The 24,386-nt window shown below is 48.9% G+C and overlaps 1 non-coding gene across 1 annotated transcript; it reads left to right on the forward strand.

Moving 5' to 3' along the window:
* The first annotated feature begins 17,844 nt into the window (after window positions 1-17,844).
* On the forward strand, window positions 17,845-18,010 carry LOC128897490 (U1 spliceosomal RNA). Its single transcript, XR_008462410.1, has one exon. It is a non-coding gene; the product is annotated as a U1 spliceosomal RNA (small nuclear RNA).
* The last annotated feature ends 6,376 nt before the right edge of the window (window positions 18,011-24,386 follow it).

Below are 24,386 nucleotides of genomic sequence, written 5' to 3' on the forward strand. Positions count from 1 at the left end.
TTTAAAATATGGCACCTCAGCAGGATGCAGCATTCTCGTGTCAATCTGACCAAGGACGGACACAGAGATAAAATCGCCTTCTATTCCACTTCACAGTCCTGTTGCTAATACACAGAAGGACCAAATTAGCTCTTTCTGCTACAGCAGACAGAAAAATAGGTCCCGCATTTAAGAACCAGAAGGCTGGATGGTGGTATTAAAAGGAGAAAAATGGATCCTACATGAAAGCAGAATTACAAACCAGGGCAGCATTAATAGCACAGTGTGATACTAGTCTGAACACATTAGTTGAAATAAAATGCTGAGAAAACAGTTTCTTCCACCTCAGAGCCCATTGCAAGTCTATGCTGCCCTGATGGCTGCTATGTAGTGGGAGGGCTGCACACTGGGGCTCCTGTCCATGTGCTGGGGCAGCTGGGGGTGCAGTGGGGAAGGTGAGTTACTCCTGTATTTCGTGGCTGCACTCAGAAGACCCTTGCTAAACTGTGCCACCAGGCTCTGTGGAGGTGTGAGGCAGCCTCTGATCTTACCTGGTGTCAGCCCACAGCTGGGTGTTGATAAATCAGCCCTGCAAAATGTATGGTGACATCAGGGCTCCTCACACGCTCATCATTCCCCCAGCCATTTATCCTCTCAGTCTTCTGTATGCAAATCTTTCACAAGTAGGAAAGTTTAACTCCTGTGCCTGCTGACACTTGCTGAATGTGGTCACTGTGTCATTTGCAGATACATTTCCAGTACTTGTGCTCAGCACAAGCCTCATCTTCCTATATTAGAGACAGTGACCTGACCACATTTGCTCTGAAACCAAGGGATTCCCCAACGCAGCTCAAGGGTAGTATACCCTGTGCACAGCAGTCAAAGGTTCTTGCCTTTGAAGACTTTCTGTGGGTCAGTTCCTTAGTTGTCTTCTTCTTCATTTCTATAGCTGTGAAATAGGCCTAACAGTTCTGGGGGCTGCCAAGATGCTCAGATCCCATCCTAAGTTTTCCTGTCCAGGTGGCAGTTTGTGCCATTGCAAACCCTGCCATACTGCTGCTGCTCTCACAAGAAGGGTAGCAAAAGCATCTCTTTCCTCCCAACTAACCTGCTGGTGCAACACTGATTTTTGACCACTGATATTTGGGCACTCTGGCAAACTGGGGCACTCTCAGTCCTGTGCTTGCTGTGTATGCTTCTCTCTGGACCCATGTGGAACGGTGTCCTTCCCTCAGGGAAGAAATGAAAGTCAAATGAGAGGCAAGTGTTGGAGAAATGATGGACTAGAGAGAGCCTGATGGAGGGTCACCAAGGCAGGTGAAGCATGTGAAGTACCAGGTGATGGTGAGAAAGCTGAGTTTATTCACAGGAGAAGGCAAAGGAAAGATCTGAATTTTGCCTACAACCACCCTGTGGAATAGACACTATGCAGTCAGACCTTTCTGGGAGGTGCATGGTGAAAGGAAGAGAGGAATTTCATTTCATTTCTTTTAGATAGAAGGCATCAAGTTTGGCACTATCAGTGTGGTCAAACAGTGGTGTAGATTGTCCAGAGAGAGAGTAATCCTTGGAAGAGTTTCTGTCCTTGAAGGTGTTCACAGAATCACAGAATCACCAAGGTTGGAAGAGACCTCAAAGATCATCGAGTCCAACCTGTCATCACAGAATTCATGACCAAACCATGGCACCAAGTGCCACATACAATCCCCTCTTGAACACCTCCAGGGATGGTGACTCCACCACCTCCCTGGGCAGACTCATCATGTCCCTGACTAGCTTGCTGTAACTGGACTTTCTTTGAGCCGTGGTGGTACCTTATGACGTCCAGAGGTCCCTTCCAACCTCAGTTATTCTGTCATTCTCAGACATGTTTGAAGTAACCTGTAGGGCAATGGCAGAAGTGGGCAACAGCCATGATCTCGTTAACTCCAGGCTATGAAGGTGGCTTTTTGTCATTGGAATAGGATAAAATCTCATTCTCTTACAGTGCCACTTTTATTAAAGAAAGCAGTGTAATCTCAGTCCATCAAGCAGTATATCACCTTGGACAAGGTCAATGCACAAAGGAGCCAAAGGGTAGCTGTGCTGCTGATGGCTCTTTGTCCAGAGATGCTCTAGATGCTGCATGAGCACTGCTGAGAGCTCTTGTAAAGGCAGCAGCTGCACCAAGACCCTGTAGTCAAACCTGGATATTGATGCTCCATTGTTGTGACTTGGTCTGTGGTCCTTATTAATGCTCAAGTCACTGACAGTGATGAAGAGAAGACCAGTGAGCATTATTAGGCAAGACTGGGGTAATGTGAGACAGTTTATGAAATGGGAGCCATCTCACCTATCTTCAGCTGTCAGAAGCAAGGCATCCAGCCTAGCAGGATGACTGAGCTCTCCCTGTCATCAGTGGAAGGTGGTGTACTCCCCTGGGATGATTCAGCGTGCATCTAAGATTGAAAAATTTATAGTGTTGATGGAGTTTACTGTTTTTCTTTACTGACTACACACTCTGGGGGGAACAACCAGCTTAGACTTGACCAGTAGAAACCACCTGTTGTGGAGTAAGATACAGGTGTGTCTTTAGAAGGTGTGTGGCTCCACATCACTGTGAAGGGACCAAGTCCCTGTGAGTGCCAGGCTCAGCACCAAGCCCATGCCTTGTCTTTGTGGGATTGGGAATCAGAGTTTTGGTTGGCTAGAACTAGGGAAGAAAATTAGGAATGTAGAGCTAGCAATGCAGTATGACACTGTCCTGGACTTCTGATATTCAGCATTTTGTTTGCTGACCCTACTTCCTGTGTTAGAAGACACTTTGTCTGCAGCTACCACTTTACCTACTCCAGAGACAGCCTTGTGAGGCTTCAGAAAGGCTTTCCCTTCCATTCTAAGACAGAAGAGCATATCTCAAAAGCAACTTATGTTTTGGTCAAGAAAATAACTACTCTGACCTATCAGTGCAGTAAAACCAAGAATAAAGCCAAGAATGCTGGGCTACACCTTAAAAAAAGATGTGCTTTCTCAGCACAAATCTGACAGATTTTGTATCTGGAAATCTCAGAACAATGTTTTGGAGGATACCTACAACTGTACAGACAATCCACTGTGCAGCAGTAGGCTGCTTCCAGAGGAGGCTCCATCTCTCTCAGCACTAGCAAAGCAACAACACTGGTGCACTTGGCTCCCAACACACTCTGATTCACTGTAAAAGCACACTGGTAGAAAAGCAAACTTGAACTTGTCCATGGAGTACATGAAATGGTATGTTACGTGCAGAAATGGTATGTTGTGTGCAGCACCAGAACAAGAGGACACAGTCTCAAGCTGCACCAGGGGAAGTTCAGGCTCGAGGTGAAGAGAAAGTTCTTCACTGAGCGAGTCGTTCGTCATTGGAATGTGCTGCCCAGGGAGGTGGTGGAGTCACAGTCCCTGGAGGTGTTCAAGAGGGGATTGGACATGGCACTTGGTGCCATGGTTTAGTCATGAGGTCTGTGGTGATGTTTGGACTTGATGATCTTTGAAGTCTCTTCCAACCTTGGTGATTCTGTGCAATTGTTCCACCAGTGCAGAGCTCTTCCTGGATGTTAAATTTGTGACAATGCACTTTCAGCCCTGCACAATGTCATGAAGAATGGCAACACTTCATCTCTTTTTCAGTTTCCCACATCTTTGTTAAAAGGCAGTCTTTTGTTTGTGGAGCACAGGGATGGAGCCAGTGTCCTCTACCCATGAGACTGCTTGAAGGAGAACAGAGGTTAGTTCATTTAGTTCAGTTACTAGGCTGCCTTCACCAAGATTTTATGTTCTCCCCCAGGGTCCCCCTGAATTGCTACTCAATAGCACTTCAGTCCTAGGGCTTCTGCTCCATACCAATCTCCTAACTGAGCTGCAAGACTGGAGAGCCGCATGCATCGTGCTCCAGACAGCAAACTGCCAGTCAGTTCCGTCAGCAGCCTGTATGTGGGTCTGGCAGGTCCTGAAGCCATAGGTCACATGGGGAATATTGACTGCTGGAGCCCAGGAACTGCTCCAGAGGTGGTGTCTCAAAAGTGGAGCCTAATGAAAAACCTCTCTTCTTGCTACCATAGAAACAGAACAGACTTAACAATGACTTGCTACTTCTCTCATCTCCAGCAACTCAGCATCTGAAGTGATTTGACCTATGAGGATATTTGCATTAAGCATCACCTGATAGCTGGAGAAATGGAATTGAGGGAAAATGGAACTGAGGAAAAAAGGAAACTCCCAAAACTCTTGTGAAAGCCACTGGGTGAAAGGGAGGACTGCTGAGAAATGGAGGCCTTTCTCTGGGATGAGAAGCAAGGGAACAGAGAGACCAAGAAGAGATTGTTGGCCAAGAGGAGTTCACCATGGATGTGGATGAAACACGGGAAGCAGAGTGGCTCTGAGCTTTGTTTGACTCAGCAAGCTGCAGGACTGGCAGAGATGCAGGCTTCATAGGTGCATTGCTCCTGGACAGCTTTTTCCACCCACCACTCCCTTTCTTTCTGACAGCCACAGCAGTGTGAATCTGCCTTCCCTGGTGAGCAGTGGATGCTGCTGAAGTCTCACCTTGCATAGAATGTGTGGGATCTGAGGGTGTTAGTCCCTTTCATACTAGTCACTCCCACCATTCCCAACACCTGCAAGAAGATCAAGCTAGCCACAGTGAGGAAGGGCTTTTAAAGGGAGTCAGCACTTCTGTGAGCTGAAATGTGTCCATCATTCAGCACAACCCCCTGCTGCTTATGCTTCCAGGAAAATTAAAATATCATAGACCCATAGAATGGTTGAGTTGGAAGAGACCTCAAAGATCATCTAGTTGCAACCCCCTTGACATGGGCAGGGACACCTCTCACTAGACCATCTTGCTCAAAGCCTCGTCCAGCCTGGTCTTAAACACTTCCAGGGATTGAGGTGTCCACAACATCTCTGGCCAACCTGTTCCAGTATCTCAGAATTTCTTCATAATGTCCAATCTAAATATACCCTGTTCTAGTATAAAACCATTGCCCCTTGTTCTGTCACCACAGGTCCTTATAGAAAGTGCCCCCCTAGCTTTCTTGTAGACTAGCTTCAGGTACTGGAAGGCCACTACAAGGTCTTCCTAGAGCCTTTTCTTCTCCAGGCTGAACAGACCCAACTAACTCAGCCTGTCCTTGTAGGAGAGGTGCTCCAGCCCTCTGATCATCCGTGTGGCACTCCTCTGGACCACAGAGGTCCACAAATATTTACATACTAGTTTGGGGGGTTTAATGATTTTTGCCTATTAGCAAAGCAATCAATACAATGAAAACTGATCTGCTGCTGTTTTCAAAGCTCTGAGACCTACAAAGGATCTGCAGAGCTCTCTGGCTGACCAGGGACTGGAACAGGTTTTGTAAATCTGCAGGGATGGTGGCAGCAGGAACAGGCTCTGGCAGGCTCCTCGCTCCTCAGGCAGGGAGAGTAGCCACTCTGCAATTTTATTCTGGAGGATACAACCATTGTGGCATTGATGCCATTCAGATGCTTTTTGCTTCTCCTGGTATTCACCACTCTGGGTGTCACAAGCATGTTTACAAATATGTGCCCCATTTTAGTTAGCTTTGCTCAACCTATGTCAAGAGGTGAGACAAGAAGATAGTAAAAAACCAACAAAAACCAAACAGCAGTACAGGGGACAAACATCCCTTGAAACCTAGAAGGCCTAGATGAGGTTTGTGTCCAAAGGATTTCTTTCTCCCATCACACAGCTACACAGGGCACCCCCAGCTGATATCCTGGGGTGACTCTCATTTAGGGCATGGCATCTTGGGGGTTGCTGAGTGCCTCCTGAAAATGTGTGAACTTCTGCAGCCTTTGCACTGTGCTTTCATGGCTGTGGTGCAGAGCTGTTGCTGTGGTAGTTTCCTGATCCAACTGCCCAGTAAAAGTTGGAGGAGTTGAGGCGGGGAGTGGGGGGCAAGTGAAGTCTCCAAGGCCAGAAGCAACAATGACACTCCAATGCCCTTACTGTCAACCATCCTGGAAAACAGGACATTTTCTTCAGAAAACCAGGTGAAATTTCTAGCATCAGAACTTTCTCAGCCAAACTCTGCTGATGTTGACCTTGCTGGCTTGTGGAACACAAGTGATTTGCATCCCTCATGGTTACCAGTGCTCCCCATACAGGCGTCTGGGTTTTCTCTGCAAGGAGATCCTGTACAGTCACAGAGACACTGACAACTTCCTGAGCAAGCCCTACTGGGTATGGTGACAGTTCCTTGCAGGTTACTGGCAGGAGCTCCTGCAATCCAGGCACTTAGGCTGCAGTGGTTGGTGGATGCTGAGCAGACAGCACAACCCCAGGTGTCTGGCAGCAATGGTCACCCATCTGCAGCGGAAGAAGAGCAACTGATGTCATTTACCTGGACCTGAGCAAAGCCTTCGACACTGTCCTGCACAATCCTGGGCTCCAAGCTGGTGCAGGTAGGACTAGGGGGAGTGGAGAAAAAATCAAAACGGGTAGATTGAGATTGGATATTAGGAAGAAGGTCTTCACTATGAGGGTGGTGAGGCACTGGAACAGGTTGCCCAGGGGTAGAGGGTAGAGGCCACATCCCTGGAGGTTTTTAAGGCCAGGCTGGATGCAGCTCTGAGCAACTTGATCTAGTGTGAGGTGTCCCTGACTATGGCAGGGGGGTTGGAACAAGATGATCCTTGAGGTCCCTTTCAACCCTGACAATTCTATGATTTTATGGTTCTAAGATCCTTGCCTGCAGACCCCATCAGATATCTTGCACTGGCATCTGGCCATACCAGGCTGTAATCCACTCTTCATTTGCTATTTCAAGCTAAATTTGTGGCCACACGGAATAAAGTGGCATCCAAAAATAGTGTTTGATCAGCAGCTGCTCCAGCACTATGTCTTTTCTCTTGGTGTCTGCTTGCCTTTTCCTATCTCAGTGCAGGTTCAGGGTGAAAAGGACAGCTGTGGCCACTGCTGCCAGTGCCAGATGTAAGATACTGCCATGGGTAGTGCTTGGTTTGCAGAGTCATGTTGCCTGCCTCCTTGCACTGGTGAGTGGTGAGGAGTACTGAGGAAAAGCCAAGACACTGCTGAGGGTTAAGCTCTGTGGGAGCAAATAGCAAGGAGGGACATGACCTGATTTGCTGGTGACACACACCCACAAGCCACTATTCCCTACCAGTGAGGTTCAGGTAATTGCACCTGTTTCTTCCAGCCTTTGTGTTGATACCTTGAAGAGCAGGGATCAGCAGGAGTGGCTTGAACCCACAGGGATCCCCAAACCCAGAGAGTGCACAACCACCCCTGTGTTATGGGATGTGCAACTTGGTCATTGTAAAAGAATACAGAGTGCAGAATTAACCAGGTTGGAAAAGAACTTCAAGATCATCAACTCCAACAGTCCAACCTATCACCCACCACCATCTAATCAATTAAACCATGGCACTAAGTGCCTCATCCAGTCTCTTCAAACACTTCCAGGGATGATGACTCCACCACCTCCCTGGGCAGCCCATTCCAATAGCCAATCACTCTTTCTGTGAAGAATTTCTTCCTAACATCCAGCCTAAACCTTCCCTGGCACAGTATTGTGCCACCATACTGGGAATACCACAGCAGCAGCACTGGCAGGCAGTAGTGTGCCCACAGCCTGTGCTGTGGGCTGGAAAGGAGGAGGTGGTGGTGGTGGCAGTGACAGGAGAAGATGGAAGAAAGTCTGAAGACACTTAGGGTCAACACTAGAATAAAATAGAATGGAATGGAATGGAATGGAATGGAATGGAATGGAATAGAATAGAATAGAATAGAATAGAATAGAATAGAATAGAATAGAATAGAATAGAATAGAATAGAATAGACCAGGTTGGAAGAGACCTTCAAGATCATCGTGTCCAACCTATCATCCAACACCACCCAACCAACTAAACCATATACAGCAGCAGAGGTGGCTGTAGCAGGATATTGGGAGGTTGGGGGCTTGGTAGGGACTGTGCACTGCAGGGAGGCTGCCCACTGGCATGGTGTGAGTGAGTGCCTGTCACACTGAGAACAACCTGGAGAAGGGCAGAGGTGCAGCTGCCATGGTGCTGGCATGGGCCTCGTGTTTGTGAACTGTGGGTGTTGCTCTATTTTTGGCTGGAAGAGCTCTCACAGTGAGATGCCTGACAGTGCTGGAGTAACCTCCGGCATTCACTGCAGCTCTTGCAGGATGCTGCAATGGCTCAGCTTCCCCTGGGAGACATTCTAAAACAATAAGTTGTTGGTTTATATGTTTAATGTGGTAGTAAATTAGATGAGGAGCTCAGCATTTAATTGTGAATTTCAGAAAGCCAGATATTGTCCACAAGCTCTGACATCTTCCCAGTGATATTTTGCAACCCCGTGGCACAGGCTGGTCAGGGCCATTCTCTTTCCTCCCAACACATCTTTCCCATAATCAGGGATGATGCCCTGGTGCCAGCAGCAAAGTCTCCTGGAATAAACCTTCCCACCATGCCCATCTGACACCAGACCCCACCTCCCTCTGGCTCTTCCCACTCTGCTGTGGCTTTTTGCAGCAGGCACTGCTCAGGGCTCAGACGCATGGAGCCTGCTGGAGGCTGGCAGCATCCCCGAGAACTGCTGCGTCTTAGCCCACTGATGACAGCCTGCAGAGCAGTCCAGAGGCTGCAGCTGTGCTTGGAACTTGCAGGGCTCTGGGCATCCCCACTTGTTCTTTAATGTTTTACTGTTTGCCCCACCTGTGCTCACCCACCCATGCCCTAAATGAGGCTGATCGGGCTGGATCCAGAGGCCTGATGAAGCAATGTCACTTATATGGCTGAAGAAGTTGCTCAGCTGGGTGCCTCCTGCCACAGCAGCATCACTGCATGCAAGTCCTGTCTTTTTGCTAAAGGCCCAAGACTACACAGCAGAGCAGAGCTGATTTGGGTGGGACAGTGCAGGCGAGTGGGAATTACTGAGATACACAGGGCACCTTCAACAGGGTCACTATTTACTGTGGCTGTCAGCTTTCCCCTTTGCAGGTCTCACCCTGCCTCCTTGCAAGAACACAGTCAAAAGCAGCAAACTCCAGGAGTGCCTTGAAATGTAGGCATCATAGATTCATAGAATTGTGAAGGTTGGAAGGCTCCTCAAGGATCATCTAGTTCCAACCCCCCCTGCCATAGTCAGGGACACCTCACACTACATGAGGTTGCTCAGAGCCACATCCAGCCTGGACTTAAAAACCTCCAGGGATGGGGCCTCTACCCCTGGGCAACCTGTTCCAGTGTCTCACTATCCTCACTCCTTTCCCTCCCTGTGTTGTCATATGAATTTGGCCAGCAGCCCTGCTGCAGCAGGTGCTGGGGGGCTCAGCTGTGATGCCCTGGTTCAGTATCATGCTCCTGGACCTGCTCCAGCAGATTTTGGGATTTGATTCTGTGGTGTTTTGTGGGGAATTGTTAATTTTTGTTTTGCTTTGGATTTTATGTTTGGAGTTGTGTTTGTTTTGTTTTTCCTTCCTCCATCCTAGGGTGTATTTTAATCTCTCTTTGAACTTGTTGGCACCTGTCCACAGCAGGCTGGGCATACCTGTAACAGAATAACCTCCTCACAAGCTACTCCCACATGCAGTCTCTCTTCTGAAGCAAAATGATTTAATCCTGAATAAATAGGTTTGGGACAAAAACTGTTTTAACTCTGCCTATTCAGCCTGCCACTCTGAAACAGTTTCTCCAGTGGTGGTTGTCTGAGTCCAGTTTTCTGGGGAGATACTGGATGTGCAGTTTACTGAATAACGGTGCTGGCACCACTCCTCCGGTCTCCTTCAGAGAGTTCATTTTTGCCCAGCAAATACAACTGTGACTCCCAAGAGAGTGTCTCCCAAGCATTAGAATAGGATAGAATAGAATAGGATAGAATAGACTAGGATAGACTAGACTAGACTAGAATAGAATAGAATAGACCAGGTTGGAAGAGACCTTCAAGATCATCGTGTCCAACCTATCATCCAACACTATCTAATCAACTAAACCATGGCACCAAGCACCCCATCAAGTCTCCTCCTAAACACCTCCAATGATGGCGACTCCACCACCTCCCTGGGTGCTTGGGAGACCCCTGTCTTCTAGCTGGACTGTGCTAGGAGTGTAACTGTAAGTGATTTTATTGTTGCTGGTCGGTGTCTTTCTTTTGGATCAAGCGTTATAGGTTTGAGGCGTGTTTTTGGCATAGCAATAGCACTTCATAAAGGGGACACAGGTGACAGTTCTTTCCCTGTGTTAGCTTTGGCATGGGTCAGTCTTCCTCACAAAATACCCTCTTAAATTAAGCTAATGGGATTTCAAGCTAGCCAGGCTATCATGGCATGGAGTGGAAGGAAGGCAGAGGAGGATGTGACCCGCTGGCCATACTCAGTGGTGAAGAGGAGTGCATAGCAAACAGCTACACCAGCACACCACAATTACAGGCAAAATAATCAAGCCCAAGTCGTCCCTGCCAAGACCCCATCATGGCATTCCCTCCAAAGCTCCTGGGCTGGCATGATTGTATGGGGAAGGTTGTAGACATCCCACTGTCTTCAATCAGGGACCCTACAGGAATCTGAAAGCAAGTGGGGAAATCCCCAGAAAAGGATGGGAGGTGGCAAATACAGCCCAAACCTCTACTTCTCTTTGCAGGGAGCTAACATCAGCCCACTGAGGGAAAATGCTGGGACACAGAGCCAAAACCTGCAGCTGGTTGCTCATGTAATGCTTGGCATGTCATGGCTGCCATCTGAGGAATGGTCCAGATGAAATACCACAGCCCTGACACAGAGGATCACACAGTATGACATGCTGGGCTTCACACATGCTTGTTTTGGGGGTCTTCAGGATATAGGACTGTGGAAGGGGAGTAATAGAGCAGCTTTAGTGGGCACCTTGTGTCCACCAGGGTCAACCCACTGTAAGGACATGGCAGTTGAATCTGCAGTAGTGACCAGAAGGTGCCCTGTGCTGTTTTCTGGCTCTGTAGCAGCTAGGCTAGGGTGGCTAAGCTCTCCAAAACAGAGTGGCTGCACTCAGGCTATTTACTAGGAAAGGTCCTTGTCCCATGGAAACTCCCACAGTGTCCTCAGGACAGGCTTGGAGAATTGAGGTCATCATGGATCACCTGTGCTGGGCCACTGAGGTCTAGATCTGAGGAATGCTGCCTAGCACACTCGTGATGCTACCAGAGATGTAGCTAAATGAGTATCAGGCTGAGAGCATATTTGAAGCAATACTCCAAACCTCTGTTCAGCATAGGTGCATTTTCACTTGTTTTTGTGACAACCATGACAAATGCCAATGTGTGTTTGCAGAAGAGGTGCAAAGTGTGGATGGATTTGTCCTGGTGTGGTAGTTTTAGGCGGTGCCTAGGAAAAAGTTCCACAGTTCTTGAACAGAAAGTAGTAGAATGTAAATAAATCACTCTTGGGTGTCCAAAGGAAAATAATGATAATAACCCCATTGGACAGATTACCAACGTCAGATAGTTGTGTATACTAACTTTCTCTCTTTTTGGCCTCCTTCACCCTAGCAGATACTAGCTCTGGCTCCTGCTGGCTTTGCTGACCTTGGCTGCATTGCTTTGTTGTGGCTGAGTATTAACAAACAACTCTCTGCTCTTCTTTCTCTTGTCCCATGTGTACAGGGGGGTAGGGAAGGGAGCAGGGAGGGGGAAGTGATTAGTAGTTCCCTGCTATGTCCAGGGGGGTCCTTGTGTTGTATATAAATTGTACATACAAGTAAATATTGTATATTTTGTACACATCCATTCCACTTCATTTCTAGATTGCAGATTTGCTTGTAAATACAACTTCATTTGCTTTCCCACTGAGCTGCTCTGGCAATTTTATGTTGGGGGGAATTTTCAACCCACCACACCTGGCACCACAGATGCTGGGAGGTGCTGCTGGAGGGAGCAGAGCTCTGGCTGTATGCTAGAAAAGCAGCTCTGCTTTGTCTCAAACTCAGCAGAATCAGCCCCCAGCAGACTGTTACCATTACATGATAGGGAATTGGCCATCTGAGCAAACCACCCATCATCCTGTGAAGCACATCATCCTGCCAAGTATCCTCGAAGGCAGCTGAGTCAGCCCCTACCAAGTGAGTGATGCCTGAATCCAAATCCATTGCATGTACCACGATGGTACAGTCATGCCACATGCAACTTTTTCCTGGAAAGCACCATGGACTGCTGCCTGCCCTGCCAGCACACAGCTTGGGAGGGCAGCAAGGGATGGGCACTGGCAGGGGCTGAGGTTTCAAGTGTGCTAATTAATTTGTGGCAAATTAATTAGGGAAGAGAGGAAGACTGCAAGGGGCAAGCGATTGTGCCCATCACTCTGCCCTGCCTCCTGGCAGATCTTTGAGTGCCTGGGAAGGGCTGAGCTCAGGCTGCTTCATTCAAGGTGTCCCCACAGCGTCACACTTACTTAAAATCAAACCAGACAGACAGCAGAAGTGCTCCAGCAAAAACTCACAGTACACATAACAAAGCTCAGGAGCTGCTAAGTTCCACATGCCAGCAGATGAGTAGACGAATAAATAGCCCCAAGGTGCTGGTGACTGGAATGCTACTTTTTCATGGCTGGAAAACATTCTATTGAGTGAACATTCACTCTACCCTTGAGAGCTAAAAGCTTTCTTTTCCCACCTTCTGCTGGAGATGCATGCACCTCCAGTGTGTCACCAAGAACAAGCTGCCTCACGGGGGAGAGGAGCTTAATGACTCATGGAGATCTGCTTTTTGCTCAGCCTGTGGGCTGTAATGTCCATACAGAACAGTGCACACTTGCAGCCCAGAAGGCAAATCACATCTGGGCTGCATCAGAAAAACATGGCCAGAAGATGGAGAGAGGAGTCCATGTCTAGGACTCTCAACACAAGAAGGACATGGACCCGATGGTGCGGGTACAGAAGGTCACAAAAACGATCAGAAGGCTGGAGCACTTCTCCTGTGAAAACGGGCTGAGAGAGTTGGGGTTGTTCAGCCTGGAGAAAAGAAGGCTTCAGGGTGCACCATGGCCAGGACAGCATCACTGGGGACTTTTGTTTGGATTCAAAGATGCATAAGGATGCTCTGAGAGACACCAGATCTTCCCTCACCTCAGGGATGACACTGCAACATATCAGGCAACCTCCACATTCCCATCCCCAGGCTTGTTTGGTGAGTGAGTTTTGGTCCTTTCCAAAAACATGCCTGACTTTAGGATTTCTGTTTGCCCCAGCTGCCCCACAACAGTCACCTCAGTTGGGCACCATCTGGGAAATGGAGACAAGCACAGCAGCCCCTTAGCTACAGGGGTATCTTCTCAGCAGCCAAGGGGAAAGGACATCTACCGTGGGTCCATCTGCCAGGTAGGACCCCAGCTTCCCTTTTTGTTTTACTTTCTGAGTTAACTACAATGTGTGCAATACCACATGAGACATCCTGACAGCACTGCTCAGCAGAGGCCAGCACATGGTACTGTATCCAGAGACCCTTTGTCCCAAAGCAGGAGGTGATGGGAAACAGGAAGCTCCATCTGAACATCAGGAAACACTTGTGTGGGTGACTGGGCACTGGCATAGATTGTCCACTCTTAGAGATACTCACAAGCCATCTGAACATGGTCCCAGGCAACCAGCTGTAGACAGCCCTGCTTGAGTAAGGAGGTTGGACCAGGTGGCCTCCACTTTGACATGGACCCATTGAAGGCTGCACCTAAAGGGTGACTGTCAATGGGTCCATGTCCAAGTGGAGGCCAGAGACAAGTGGAGTCCCTCAGGGCTCAGTCCTGGGACCAGTCTTGTTCAACATCTTTGTTGGTGACAAGGGCAGTGGCACTGAGTGCACCCCCAGCAGGTTTGCTGATGACACCAAGCTGTGTGGTGCAGCAGACACACTGGAGGGAAAGGATGCCATCCAGAGGGACCTTGATAGGCTGGAGAAGCGAGCCCATGACAACCTCATGAGGTTCAACAAAACCAAATGCAAGGTTCTGCACCTGGGTTGGGGCAATCCCAAGTACCAATATAGGCTGGGTAGTGACTGGCTTGAGAGCAGCCCTCAAGAAAAGGACCTGGGGATGCTGGTGGATGAGAAGCTCAACATGAGCCACCAGTGTGCACTTGCAGCCCAGAAAGCCAATCACATCCTGGGTTGCAGCAAGACAAGCATAGCCAGCAGGTCGAGGGAGGTGATTCTCCCCATCTACTCCGCTCTGGTGAGACCCCACCTGGAGTACTGCATCCAGTTCCAGAGCTCCTATGACAGGAAGGATCTGGATGTGCTGGAACCTGTTCAGAGAGGGGCCATGAGGATGATCAGAGGGCTGGAGCACCTCTCCTATGGAGACAGACTGAGGGAGTTTGGATTATTCAGTTTGGAGAATAGAAGGCTCCGGGGAGACTTTATTGTGGCCTTCCAGTATAAGGGGGCCTACAAGAAAACTGGTGAGGGGCTTTCTAGGGTGTTGGGTAGTGATAGGACTAGGGGAAAGGGATCCAAGCTAGAGGAGGGTAGATTTAGATTAGATCTTAGGAAGAAGTTTTTCCCCATGAGAGTGGTGAGACACTGGAGCAGGTTGCCCAGGGAGGTGGTAGAAGCCCCATCCCTGGAGGTTTTTAAGGCCAGGCTGGATGTGGCTCTGGGTAACCTGATCTAATGTGTGGTGTCCCTGCCCATGGCAGAGGAGTTGGAACTAGATGATCCTTGGGGTCCCTTCCAACCCTGACAATTCTGTGATTCTGTGACATCCCACCTCAACTCCTCTGTGACTCTAAGACAAGCTACCTTGAGTTTACCAGAGACTGGATTGTCTCAGGGGCACACTGAGCTGGCATTGTTCATCCTCACTTACACTTTCACAACAGAGAGCGTGCCCACAGCCATGCTGCCACACTATCCTTGTCCAGTCTCACTGTAAACCAGGCAGGAACCTGCCATTACCTTGTGCTAACAGATGCAGCCTGATGCCTGTTCCCTCTGAAACAGAAGACTCCACATTTTCATATGAGCTGTCAGCACTGGGCAGACTGCAGCAGGGTGCAGAAGGTTGGTGATCCCCACCAGGAGGCTAGGCAACACCATGCACTGGAAGGCTGCAGAGGTCTGCCACAGTGAAGTGAAGGTCCTTGGTTTTCAGTGCTTCCCCAATACCGCTGGCTTGCATTGCTGCACAAATACACAGCCTGGCTCTTAAGCAAGGCACTGGTCTCTGTCAGGAAAAGCCGCGTTGCAGCTGCCAGGTGCCTGTGCCACCCGAGCTGGCCCAACGCTGTTGCAGCTGAGCAAGCTCCTTACACTGCGCAGCATCCGGGCTCGCTCCTGGCCACGCTGCTGTGCCACAGCCTGGCCCATCCTCACCAGGTGTGTGACCTGCCCCTGGTCCTGCTGGTATGGATGACACCTCTGGAATGTGCAGTGTTTTCCTCCCTCGTGTTTTCTAACAAGCACGGTGGAGAAGCGGCGCGATGAGCTGCAGGTGTTTTTCTATCCTGGAGGTGCAAAACAGCGACGGAAGTTGCCAAATTAATTCTCATAGTTAATTATTTTGCTCAGTTTAAACCTGCTTCAAGGGACCTCTTCCCTGCTGACTTATCAGAGTGCAGACATGGGCTGTCTCCACTCACACTGGGGAGTCAGGCTGCATGTTGCAGATGAAATGTGATGGTTGTGGTCACTGTTTGCTGTCTGATTGCTTCTAGAGTAAAACCCTCCTGGGAAGTATTGCACTTGCAGATAAAGCATGATGAAAGCCAGGAGTTAAATTCTGAAATGGACCTCAGGAGAGAGGAGAAAGAACACACCTGCAACAGAAGATGAACCCCAGCAGTAGATGCCTACCTTTGCCTTTGGGAAGGTAACAAAATCACTGCTGAAGCCAGTCTAAGTTTGTTTGCCACACATGGGTGCTCATCACCTAACTAATTGTCTGGGTTCTGGGCACTGGGTGGAGGGAAAAAAAGCTACAAATAATTTCTGGGCTAAAATTCCTACCCCTGAGCTTCTTCACTGATGTTTCTGTAAGTCAGGACTCCTCTGATCTATTTACTGAGGAATGGTTTGCGGCAAATCCCTCTAACAAGGTGTGCCCTTTCTTGTGGCTCTGTGATGCATGAGGAGATCCTCTTCCAGCTGACCACTTCAGCGTGGCAGTGCATGTTTCTATGATTCTATGTTTTCAGTATGGGGGTGGATGACACCAGGGCAATCTTCCCTGACTAGGGAGTTGAGCTTGCCACACAAGGGAACATAGAATCATAGAATCAATAAGGTTGGAAAAGACCTCAAAGATCATCAAGTCCAACCTGTCACCCAAGACTTCATGACTACTAAACATGGAGGGCATTCACCCAGTTTTTTAGCATGACCTGCATGAACTTTTTTCAGGAAGTGTTCAAACTGTCCCCTTCAGGGGCAGGATGAGGCCAGCATCCCTGCTGCCCCAACATCCACCCTTGGGGCTGGAACATCACATGAACACAGGAGGGTAGCATGTGCCCAGTCTATCCTTTCTTGCAGAGAGGCATCCCAAGGACCAACTCAAGCTCTCACCAGGCAGCTGATCCATACGGAGTCTCCAGCAGTCCAGGAAAACACCCTAGACTCCAGGACTCTTGTCACTCACATCGAGAGGGCAGGCAGGCTCCACACTGCAAAGAAGCACTGAGGATGGGGAATAAGGGCAAAAGACAGTGTCTGCTACTATGGTCCCTGCGTCTTTCATGGTCCCAGTGTGCAAGACTATGTGCCTCACCTTTGCACGCAGCGTGTGAACAGCTTGTACTTGCAAGCAGCCTTTCCTGCGTTAAGCAGGGTGGAGCTGCCCTCTACCGTCTCCCTTCCATACGACTGCTGCTTGGTTATTCCTCGGCACGGATACGCTGCTCTGCAGTGAACAGGGCTCCTTGGGAATGTGCCAGGCCTCCCTGCCATGCCACATCTGCTTGTGGAAGTGTTCAGAAATGGCATTTCTGCTGTCTGGCAACATCCCCAGCTTCAGTTGTCCGTTGTACAGTGAACAAGAAAGCAGAACTGGAGCCCTAAATGCTGGGGCACCAGTGCTGCACAGAGAAGAGGAGGACAGAGGTGCTTGGTGCTGATTCTCAGATGCTTCAGTGTCCCTGGATGCTACTTATGCTTTTGGATTTTCTGATGTTCTTGTGTCATCCCCGGCCACTTCTGCTCCCTGCAGAGGAGATCTGACAGAGAGCTGGTTTAGCTGGATATAAATCCAAAGTCTCTCGATTAGAATTTAAAAACCACATGTAAATACTGGTTTAAGTAAATCTTTTGTCACAGAGGAGAACTGATGGTTTCATGCTGATGTGTTCAGCAGTCAGTGTTGCATTGCAGGTTGTCTACGTTTAGACCAAATCTGGGGCTAAACTATAGCAGTTGCTCTTTAGCCCGATGACCCCTCTGGAGCAGAGAAGGGAGTCAGGAAAAGGAGATGAGACCATGGGTTGAAATTAAAAAAGATTGAATGAAACAGCAAAACTGACACCCTATTGCTCTCTACAGCTACCTGAAGGGAGGTTGTAGACAGGCAGGGGCTGCTCTCTTCTCCTAGGCAACCAGCACCAGAACAAGAGGACACAGTCTCAAGCTGCACCAGGGGAGGTTTAGGCTGGATGTTAGGAAGAAATTCTTCATGGAGAGAGTGATTTGCCATTGGAATGGGCTGCCCAGGGAGGTGGTGGAGTCACCATCGCTGGAGGTGTTTCAGAGGAGACTGGATGGGGGGCTTGGTGCCATGGTTTAGTTGATTAGATGGTGTTGGATGATGGGTTGGACTCAATGATCTCGAAGGTCTCTTCCAACCTGGTTTATTCTATTGGGATGATTCTAAAATTATACTCAAGCCAGCAATCATAATAAACAGGATGGCAACACTTACCTGGCAGGGGAGACACCATGGTCAGGCAGGTGGTTTTCCCAGGGTGAGGCTCATCCTTTGCACTTCAGGTGTGCTGACCCCTGTGATTTCCCCAAATGTGGGAGACTCGGCTGCTTCATTTGTGGTAGTGGGGGTTGGAGTGGCTGGAGAGCAGCCAAACAGAAAGGGACCTGGGGTACTGATTGACAGCTGGCTGAACAGGAGCCATCACTGTGCCCAGGTGGCCAAGAAAGCCAGCGGCATCCTGGCCTGCATCAAGAATAGTGTGGCCAGCAGGAGCAAGGAAGCCATTGTGCTCCTGTTCTCCGCACTGGTTAGGCCACACCTTGAGTGCTGTGTCCAGTTCTGGGCCCCTCAGTTTAAGAAGGACATCGAGACACTTGAATGTGTCCAGAGAAGGGCAACAAGGCTGGTGAGAGGCCTTGAGCACAGCCCTATGAGGAGAGGCTGAGGGAGCTGGGATTGTTTAGCCTGGAGAAGAGGAGGCTCAGGGGAGACCTTCTTGCTGTCTACAACTACCTGAAGGGTGGTTGTAGCCAGGAGGGAGTTGGTCTCTTCCCCCAGGCAGCCAGCACCAGAACAAGAGGACACAGTCTCAAGCTGCACCAGGGGAGGTTTAGGCTCAAGTTGAGGAGAAAGTTCTTCACGGAGTTCTTAGCCATTGGAATGTGCTGCCCAGGGAGGTGGTGGAGTCACCATCCCTGGAGGTGTTCAAGAGGGGATTGGATGTGGCACTTGGTGCCATGGTTTAGTCATGAGGTCTGTGGTGGCAGGTTGGACTTGATGATCCTTGAGGTCTCTTCCAACCTTGGTGATTCTGTGATTTAAAACAGCGCTGTTCCCCTCATGCTTTCTAACTTAGTGTGATTGATGATAATTTGTCCAGACAGCTGCAATTCTCACAAATTCTTTGGTGTCATTTCATGGAATGGGGAAAAAGTGTTATGTTGATTTGAGCCACAGAATGACAAGAGGCCACTGAAGTGCACAAATAAAAATAACACTTCCAGGGCAGTTTGGGATTGGAGTAAGTAAAGGTGGCAGTGGTTGTAGAAATTGTAGCTGGAGTGATTTAATGTCAAGTATTTTAAACACAACTAGCAATTCAACAGTGTTTTAATTAAATGTGTCCAGAAGGAATTAATTATTTGAACAGTTCCAGTGGGACATAAAAATGAGGTTCTCACCCTTTTGTAAATCACCATACTATGCTGTGATAAGCGGGAGGCTGTTAAGGGATGGTCTTTTTTTCTGGAGAATTGAAGAATTATTCTGGACCTAAAATGTGTGCCCCCTCCAGCTCCTAGGCTTTGAGGCCAAGGTGTCCCAGTCTGGCAGTTTTGTGAGATGCTGCAGAACCAATATCTCCATGGTTGCAGCCCTTTGCTACAGGAGCAGCTACAGGAGAACCCTGGCAAGGAGACCCAAGGACCAGGTCTGGTCCAGAGACATGTATCAACATCCTTTACCGCTGAAAATGCATCTTCAGGACAAAATCCTTTTGAGGAGAAAGAATTACTGTCCCCTCCTGCCTGGTGAATCTCCATCAGCTCTTGGTAGCCTCTGGGTTTAGCGGCTGGTGGCAGCCGGCATGGGGTCTTGTCATCAAGGTGAACCAAGGCCCTCTGATTTTACTGTTGCTGGAACCTGGCTGAAGCTGAGCATCTGTAAATGCAGGGCTGTCCACATGAGAGCTGGAGATTTGCTTCACTCTTCAGACCTCGCAGAGACTCAGCCTTCTCTGTTCTGGAGTTATTGTGGTGGGTTGAAATTCCTCCCCTCCCTGCTCCCCCCCCCCCCCCCCCCCCCCTTCCCTCAACATTAACTTTGCCAGACCAGCTCAGCTGGGAGCAAATTAAAGCTGTATTTACAGGCAAAACTACACTCTACAATGGAATGTAATGAATATGCACAAAATATACAGTATTTACAATATTGACAGGTATTTACAATTAATAAACAGCTCAAGAACCCCCTTGGTCAAAGATGAGGGAGAAGCTACTAGCTTCTCCCTCTCTGCCTCCCCTTGCCCTCCTGTACAAAAGCAAAGAGAGAAAGGAGGAGAGAAATGTTAGACTTAACCAAAACAATGCAGCCATGGTCAATCAGAAGCAAGTTAGTATGTCTCTCAGAGCAAAGAAGTGAGAAGAAAAACAATTGTTTTGGTACAACCAGTTTAAGTTCCTTATCTGTCCAATGGGAGTGTTTAGAATCACCTTTCTACACCCAACAGTGATTTATTTACATTTTTACTACTTTCTGGTCAAGATCTGTGAAAAATTTTAAAGGCATAGCCTAAAACTACCACAGTTTAATAGAAAGTAACTCTGCATGGGGTTGTATATCCACCTAAATCTGGCAGTGGTTGCTGCTCTGTAAGGATGGATGCTGGAAAAGAGTCCTCATCCAAGCTGCATTTCCCATCCCAGAGAGAACCGTAACTCTCTGACACCATCTCTGCCTGGATGGCAACACAGCAAAAGCAGAAATGATGGGAAAGGGAACAAATATGCTATTATTGATGCATTTGTTACCCAACTCTTGTTTACAGAAGCGGGTATTTGTAGTCACTTCTCAGCAGCCCTCCATAAGGAGGCACCAATACACATCGCATGAGGTTTGCTCCACATGCCAAGTTTCTCACTCAGCTGCGCTCTTGCAAAGCCTCCTTCTCTTGGCTCTTTGCTGGTGCTGGCGGCTATGTGTAATGCACTATGTGCATAATTACCAACACAGATGCCTGTGCCAATGTAGCAAATTGCAGGACAGATAGCACATGACAGCCTCTAATTGCACTGTCAGCCTGGGCACCAGCGCCAAGGGTTTCTTGCACTCAGTGCTTGTATTGTTGCTGAAGAGGACGACTGTGGGGACAGGAAAATGAGGAAGGCTTTGATCCCCGGGGCTGGGTTGGTTTTTTTTTTCATTTTCTAATGAGTTTGTTTGGTTTTGAAGAGGGCCAAAAGAAGAGTTGGGTGAGAGATGGTAAACTGCTGGCTAGGCAAGCACATGCTCGAGTTTCACTGCTATAGCACAGCTGATCCTGTGTGAGCCTCAATGGGCTGCGGGAGCAGCTGAAAGGCTACAGCAGTAAATAAAAGTGTTCCATTCTTTTGTTCAAGGACTTGTGAGCTGTCATGCATTCTCAGCCAGGCAGCAAGCTGCAGGACAGAAAAGTGTTCTCCCTCTCCGTGGAAACCCCACCCTGAGCACCAAGATGTGCAGCCTGCTCCCCACCCCTAGCAAGGGCAAGCGGCAAGCAGGGGACTAGTCTAGTCTGGGGGGTAACCCAGCTGGCAGGGGCATGCCCACAGCGGGCTCAGGAAAGGTGAGAGGGGTGGGGTTGGGGAGGGGTGGGGTGGGGTTGGGGAGGGGTGGGGTGGGGTTGGGGAGGGGTGGGGAGGGGGTAAAGCTATGCAACGCACTCCCCCATCCACTGGGGATCAGGAGCCAGGGAAGGAAACAGGTTGGAGTTGGTTGGAGTTGGAGGAGCTGCTTCTGCAGGACTCTTCCTGCTATTGCTCCATCTCAGCCAGCTGATGGTGTGGGCAAAGAGCTCTGTGAACGCACTCTGCTCATCCTGCTGTGTCAGTGAGATTTTTTCAGACATTCAGCCTACATTTCTACTTTCTTAATTCCATCCTTAATGCTCTTTGCTTAAGCCCTCAGGGCAGTAAATAGGAGGCAGGTTAGCAGGAATAGCTAAGTAGCTGTAATGAGATTTCTCTCAGGATAGTCTTGCCTCCGTGTTCATCTGCATCAAGCCTGAGTCAGCATCCCCCAGAGACATGCCACTTGCTGAGGTCTTCCCCCAGGGTTTATTTTTAGTTCTTTCAAATCAGAACCAATTTGCTCTGTATGCCTCTCCCTCTGTTCCTGTGTTTCACCTATGGCTGCTGCAGGTTGCTCAGCTCCTAGGAAGAACTGGACAGCATAGGTCCTTCCCAGCTCAATTCTGCCCATCCTCAGTTACAGCCCCTCCTCATGGTGGTGTGATTTTCTGCAGTGTTTCCAAGTGTAGGAGGAGGGACACTGATGTATTTATTGGCTTTGGCATCAACTTCTCAAGGACACAGGAGAGCTTTCCTCTGTCTCAAGCTTGTTTTCTGCTATAAGAGTCACTCTGTCCTCTTTCTTTCCAAGATTTACAAGATTCCTTTAAGACTCCAACAATTACTGCTTTCCAGTGACTTTATTTACTTTTCACTTTTGTCCTACCTCATTCTGTCTTACTTTGCAATTAACTTCTCTGCAGTTAACCAGCTCCTCCTCCCCTTTCATGCTCCCTTTTTTCCTCCCAGGACTGAGGTGTTCACTGGAGTGGGTCAGCTACTGCAAAGGTCCATGGAGACTGGAAATTATTTTAAGCCCTAAAATGTAATCCTAAATGAGAGCTATCATCCTGGTGGCCTCAGCTTCACCCAGATGATGGGAAATTTCCCTCCTGAGCCTGCTCCAATCAGCCCACATTTTGCTATGCTGTGTCAAACTTCATGATCCTCCAGCACTGTATTCCTGCAGCCCTTCTGCCCTCCATGCCCCACAAAGGCCTTTTGCTGCACCCCAAGGCATGCAAAACACACCCTTGGCACCCACTGCTATGAGAAGGCACCAATCTAGCAGGCTGTGAGGTGGATCTTCTTTGTAATTTCAGGCACTTTGAACTGGAAAACCACGGAAAAACAACAATTGCACTTGATGGTTGTGGGGACATGGTGCAAGGGCCAGCTCTGAGAGGCCAGGCCACCTCCCCATGGGTTGAGCACAGGCCAACCTGCACCTGTAGGGATGCTCTCCCTACCACAAGGAGGAGGTCGAAGTGGCTGCTATGAGATGGTGAGGTGCCTGCATTTAAGAGCTCAGTCATGCTAAGTGATACCATCAATATGGGCCTCAGCATCAAGAACAGAAAGTCTCCTGACCCCATGGGGTGCTAAGATGTGCTGCCCTAGTTGGCTGACCTCACCTGAACCAGGTTCTCCTGCAATTTGCAGAGCCTTCCCAGGTAGCCACTGCTACTGGAGAGCGCACAGAGATGTAGAGGGGCTGGGCTGGCAGCATAGCAGCAGGGAGGTTTGCTCTGCATACAGTGATGAATACTAATGGATGTAGTGTCATCCACTTCTCTGGCACTGGGTGACCTTCTCCTCACCTGCCACTACCTGAGTGCTGAGCACCCAGCTGAGGAGCAGGATGGATTTGTTGAAAGGGGCTGTTGAGGGCAATGTTAATTATTTCTACTTCAACATATTGTTCTGGAACCCTCAGTTCAAGAAGGACAGGGAACTGCTTGAAAGAGTCCAGCACAGAGCCACAAAGATGATTAAAGGAGTGGAACATCTTCCTTGTGAGGAAAGGCTGAGGGAGCTGGGGTCCTCAGCTTGGAGAAAAGGAGACTGCAGGGTGACCTCATTAATAGTTATAAATACGTGAAGGGAAAGTGTCAAGAAGACAGACCCAGGCTCTTCTCAGTGAAGTCCAATGATAGGGCAAGGGACAATGGGTGCAAGCTGGAGCACAGAAGCTTCCATGTGAACATAAGGAAAACCCTTTACACTGTGAGGGTGGCAAAACACTGGAACAGGCTGCCCAGGGCAGCCTGTGGAGTCTCCTTCTCTGGAGGTATTCAAAACCTGCCTGGATGCATTCCTGTGTGACCTGCTTCAGGTGGTGGCAGGGGCATTGGACTAGATGATCATTTGAGGTCCCTTCCAATCCCTAATGTTCTGTGATATTCCTCGCTATTGCATGAGGTTTTGACACAATGGTGTGTTTAGCACAGTCTAGCTTTGAGGATTTGGGTTTTATTGCTAGAGGTCTGAAATTTGTTATAGGATGCTGGAAGCTTTTCATAGCCTGTAGGGTGTGAGGACATGTGAATAGGCTACCCTGGGGGTCTCTGTGTACTATCTCTGATGGATGTTGTCCCTTACAGGTCCATGCCTTTGCCATTGTGTTTTCAGCCTCAGGCCTCCTCCCATACTGTTTATCACCTCTGAAAACACCCACAGCATTTGAATCAGTCTGTTTGGGAGGTAATTGATGTTATCAGAAGTGTGTGTCAGATGGAATTTGTCCCTGGAGCAATTAGGTTAGCTGGTTGTCTTTCATGGGATCTCTCCTGATTTATATAAATTGCAGTAAATATAGGCTTGGCCTCCTGTTAGTCAGGCTGCAACTGGTCTGACCAGGATGATTAAAAGCTCCTGGGTTTAATGTCTCTATGTGTTTTCTTGTAGGTGAGTTCCTGTATTTGCTGCCTGCATGTGTGCACAGGTGGTCACGAATGGTCCTATCTGAGCCCGGCAAGTGGCGGCTGCACACTGCAGAGTGGAGCAAAGCAGCTTCACATCGCCCCTGAGCCATCCCATAGAGCCACAATGGACAGGCTTGGCTCAAATTCCTCCTCAGAGCAGCTGGCATGAGACGTCCTCTTTGGCTCTTCCTGCTGTGCTGCAAATTGGTGCTTAAGTAGTAAGTGATGCAAAATGATGCCCTTCCTGTGACAGCCACGGAAGAAGGCAGCCCTTGTCA

Source organism: Dryobates pubescens, chromosome 10 (assembly GCF_014839835.1).
Source record: "Dryobates pubescens isolate bDryPub1 chromosome 10, bDryPub1.pri, whole genome shotgun sequence".
NCBI lineage: Eukaryota > Metazoa > Chordata > Aves > Piciformes > Picidae > Dryobates > Dryobates pubescens.